The sequence below is a fragment of the Mus caroli genome, chromosome 7 (assembly GCF_900094665.2).
Source record: "Mus caroli chromosome 7, CAROLI_EIJ_v1.1, whole genome shotgun sequence".
Classification (NCBI taxonomy): Eukaryota; Metazoa; Chordata; class Mammalia; order Rodentia; family Muridae; genus Mus; species Mus caroli.
In genome coordinates, this window is record NC_034576.1 from 77,101,399 (window position 1) to 77,106,590 (window position 5,192).

The window sequence follows — 5,192 nt, forward strand, 5'->3', positions numbered from 1 at the left end:
ACTGAGCCATCTTCATAGCCCTGAAAGAGTTTCCTTTTATTTAGTATTGAAGATTGACTCAAGGGCCTTCTGCATATGAGACAAAATGTATTTTTTAAGAGACAAAAGAAGAAAAAGAAAAGAAACAAAGGTATCTTTCTCAGCATTTATGCTTTTACTTTATTTTAAAGGCAGCCTTAGGATCAACATAGATTCATATCTGTGCTTCAGGTACACCATCTTGAATGGGAGATAAGCAGGTTGAAGGGGCCACAGTGTACGTGCAGTCAGTGTAAGAAATAAGTGCAGGACTCACTCTAGAAGACCATGAGGTTGGAAGTCTCTGTAGTCTGATCAGCCTGACAGGTTTCTATTTACATAGAAGACTGCTGATGTGGGGCCATAAATACGGATTAAAGGAGCTGAGGTCGGAGTGGAGAAAGAGAAGGAAGGAGGAGGCACATGAGGAGGAGATTAAACACTGAGACTAGTAGCCAGGAGAAGCCCTAGCTATGCAAAGGGAGTGTGAGATGCAATCCAGAGAAGCAGATCTAGGCATTTTCAAGACTTGCTGGTTGGCATTCTTTATCTTTTCCCCAGGTGATGCAAAGTAGATGGGAAGGGCAGACAGAGTTCAGTGTCTCTCCAAACCATGGATGGCACAGCAGAAGCATCAGTTATGCATGAACAGACTCCAAGTATCAGCTGAGCACATGACTTCAGCAAATTCATCGTCTATACCTCCTTGCAGCTGGAGGGAACCACGGCAATTTTCTGTAAGAAATCTGGTGTGTGCAAGTTCTAGTACCTGCCCTGAAGAAGGGAAGTTGTGATCTTTTACTGTCCTCGGATTAGAGATGTAAAACCTGGAATGGAGCAGGCAACTTGCCCCAGCTAATCAAGGCTTTCTGTTGACAAGAAAATTTAATGTGGAAATCTCTATCTCTGAGCTGCATATATTTTTGAGAGGAAAATTCATTTTTTGACAATATATTTATTTTATTGTTTTAAAAATCCTTCTTTTAAAAAGAAGTTTTAGCTCTTTCCAGCCAGCGCCGAGCGATGGGCATCTCTTGGGACAATTGGCACAAGCTCCGCAAGACCGGGGGTAAGCGAAAACCCTATCACAAGAAGCGGAAGTATGAGCTGGGACGGCCCGCTGCCAACACGAAGATTGGCCCTCGCCGCATATACACAGTCCGAGTTCGAGGAGGCAATAAGAAGTACCGCGCCCTGAGATTGGATGTGGGGAACTTTTCCTGGGGCTCTGAGTGTTGTACTCGCAAAACAAGGATCATTGATGTTGTCTACAATGCATCCAACAACGAGCTTGTCCGCACCAAGACCCTGGTGAAGAACTGCATCGTGCTTATTGACAGCACGCCGTACCGACAGTGGTACGAGTCCCACCGCCCCTGGGCCGCAAGAAGGGGGCCAAGCTGACTCCTGAGGAGGAAGAGATTTTAAACAAAAAACGATCAAAGAAAATTCAAAAGAAATACGACGAAAGGAAAAAGAATGCCAAAATCAGCAGTCTCCTGGAGGAGCAGTTCCAGCAGGGCAAGCTTCTAGCCTGTATTGCCTCAAGACCAGGCCAGTGTGGCAGAGCAGACGGCTATGTGCTCGAAGGCAAGGAGCTGGAGTTCTATCTTCGGAAGATCAAAGCCCGGAAAGGCAAATGAGCCTCATGCATAGTGTAATAAAGGTGTCTGCTGTTCTAAAAAAAAAAAAAAATAAAATAAAATAAAAAGAAGTTTTAGGTTCATTGTAAAATGTAGAAAGCACAGAGAGTCTAATATCCCCCATTTCCCACACACCTCTAGCTTTCCTTATTGTCAATATCTTTCAACAGAATGGTTTGGGCTTTCCTCCCATGCAGTCACATCAATATCATTGAAACCCATAGTTTACACTAGACTTTGTTCTTGATTCAGTCCATTCTATGGCTTTGGACAAACGTATCATCCCTTATAAGCATCAAAATCTTTTCAGTTTCCTACAGATCCTTTGGGCTCTGCCTATGTGTCCTTTCCTATCCCTAACTCTTGGTAACTTCCAATATTTTGTCTTCATTATTTTGCCTTTTTTCCAGGATATTACCCAGTTGGAGTCCTTCAGAACAGTCTTTTCCTGATGGCTTCTTTCATTGCATCATATGCTGTTAGGTTTCCCCTCCCTTTGATTGATAGTTTGTATTCCATTATCTAGCTGTAGAGCACTTACCGATTGACCTACTGCAGGACATCTTGTTTGTCTATATTTTGTCAATTATGAAGAAAGCCACATTTGGTATGGTTTGTGGAAATACTGGGTAGCATGATGGCAGGACCATAATGTAAGAGTATAATTAGTTCTGGAAGAAGCTGCCAAACTATATCTGAGTGTCTGCAGCATTTCACATTCCCACAAGCAATGAATAAGAGTTCCCGTTGCTCTACACCTTTGCCAGCATTTGGTGTTGCCAGTTTCCTGGATCTGGACCATTCTTTGGCAATTTTTTTTTTCTCCAGCCTATGGTTTGTCTTTGTACTCTCTTGACAGTGTCTTTTGTACAGTAAAAAATAATGAAGCCAAGCTCATTTATCCTTCTGTCCTGGACCATTCTCGACTGCCTCTCCCACTCAAAGGAAGGGGCATTGCCTTCTTCAACATCACTTCTGTTATTGTTCGAAAGAGCAGTGTTGATTTTCAGTTTGTTTAACTTCTTCCATATTGGTAGGTTGGGATGGGAACTTCTAGATTTCTTCCACTGGCAGTTGAAGTCAAGAGTCCAGTGCATTTTATTATCCAGTCTTCTCTTATTTCAGCTGGCCACAGTCAATAGAAAGTGATACAGGTAGAAAAAAAGAGGGTGGGGACAGGAGTCTGTTGTTTTCAGACATGTGATCACAACATTCCTTTCTATTTTAGTTTAGGGGTGTGTGTGTGTGTGTGTGTGTGTGTGTGTGTGTGTGTGTATGTGTGTGTGATGGCTAATCTTAATTATCAAACAAATAAGACCAAGAATCACCCTAACAGCAATGCTTTGAGGTTTGCTTGTGAGCGGTTATCTAGATTGTGTTAATGGAAGTTGGAAGACCAACCCTAAATTGAGTGACACAATTCCATAGACTGGAGGCCCAGACTGAATAAAAGTGAAAAAGCAAAGTAAGTACAGGTATTTATCTCTTCCTGCTTCCTGAGTGTGGGTGCGAAGTGACCAGCTGCCTCTTGCACCTGCTGCGCGACACCTCTGCCATGAAGGGCTTTGATATGTACATTGAAATAAACTCTTGTTACCATAAGAAACTTCTTGTTGGCTTTTTTGTTTTGTTTTGTTTATTTTCTTGTTGGTTTGCTTGTTTTGTTTTATTATTGTTGTTGCAGCAATGGAGCAAGTAACAAATGTATTGTGGGTATGAAAATCCGATGGGAAACCGTGGACTGGGTTGGGACAGTAGGGCTACATTGGTTTCCTGGAATTTGCTGGGTTATAAAGTTCTTCCAGATACCCAACTTGTGTTGAAACAATATGTAAGGTATGGTCTGGGGAAGGAAAGACCAGTAGACATGACAGGATAGATGGATGTCACTTTGCTAGCATGTTGGAGTCTCTTAATGTTTTGGATGTACTTCAAGAGATTCATAAATTGTGATTAAATCCCTACCTTCCTTCAAATCTACTTTACAAGTCACTCTATATTCTTGGTATGATAAAGTCAGGTTATAGTCTCTAAGGAGGGGACAATAGAATGTATAGGATCAGGAGTTGCCTTTTAACAATGAGCATGTTCTATATTTCTCAATAGCTCAATGAAAATCAGAAGAAAATGATTTTATGATGCACGGAAAATATGTGGAATTCATACTTGAGAGTCAGTAAATAAAATGTTATTGGCACATACCTATGCTCACTTGTTTACTAATGTCTTTGGCTGTTTTTAAAGTTTATTGGCAAGGTTAAGAAGTTGGATCAAATAATATGTAGCCTATAAGGCCTAAAAGGTTTACCACCTTTCACTTTATAGAAAAGACTTGGACTCCTACCATAGGCAAAATTGGTAGACTTGGTTAGAACTCCATATTGTATCATCTCAAGCTTTCCAAGTTTCCATTGGACAAGCCCCTATCTACATTTCCTTTATATTTCTGCATCTCTTCATTTGACTGTTCTTTGAGTAGACTTCCGTGAGACAAATTAATCCAGATACTTTTGATTATTTTAAGTTTGGATTGTATGTTTGAATATAATAGCTTCTGTTAAGTCAAATGTCCTACTCATTCAAATCTGATATTGTTGTTGTTGTTGCTGGTGGTGGTGTGTGTGTGTGTTTTCCTGTATTCTTATATGCATGTGCTAATGCATACCTATGTGGAAGTCAGAGGACAGCTTTCTTGAATCTTGTTCTCTGCTTTTACCATGGATTGTGGGGATGGAACCCAAGTCTTCAGACTTGCAAGATGAGCACTTTTAACCACTATGCCACAATGCCAACCTCTCCATAGACTTTTAGATTCATTAAGGTAACCTTTTTCTACACACACACACACACACACACACACACACACACACACACGCACGCACACAATTCCATTTCAGGTTTTGGTCTGCATAATTATTACCAATTGTAAAATTAAAGCAAATAGTACTCTGGTGTGACTAAGGTATTTATATCAAGGGGGTTTCTGAATTTCAGCAAGAGTTCCTGACATACATTGAGGGCGAAACCTCAGGTAATATTACTCTCCCCTGAAGTTAATACTCCATTGGTCCCAAGTGACACCTATAGAGTCGACCCTTCTTTCTCTCTTTTCCTCATTAATGTCCCTGGATACATGTAAAATTAATGGCATTATTTGTTCATCCACTGAGGGTTTGTAAGGCTCCAACCCTGTGGTAGGAGACACTGTCGAGGTTCTGGTGACAATGATTTTAACAGTTATGGACACTGTCTACAGGAAGTTATAGTAAAACCTTTAATGAATTGTCGGGTAGACCCCTGAGCCACTTGGCACTGTTAGCTAATCCTCTTTGGTTATCAGAAAATCTGTGTGAAACCAGTGGGCTGAAAGGAGACTTGAGAAATCTGGAACAATCTCTTCTTTTAAATTTGATATTATTTTTAGGGCTTTATCTTATGACTGTCATAAGGTTTCATGAATTGTGGTACTAAACTGTATTAGGGGTGTGTGTGTGTGTGTGTGTGTGTGTGTGTGTGTAGGAAGTAGAAATG

The 5,192-nt window shown here is 40.9% G+C and overlaps 1 pseudogene; it reads left to right on the top strand.

Annotated features, from left to right (window-relative positions):
• Window positions 1-1,038: 1,038 nt before the first annotated feature.
• Window positions 1,039-1,713, top strand: LOC110298701 (annotated as a pseudogene).
• Window positions 1,714-5,192: the final 3,479 nt, after the last annotated feature.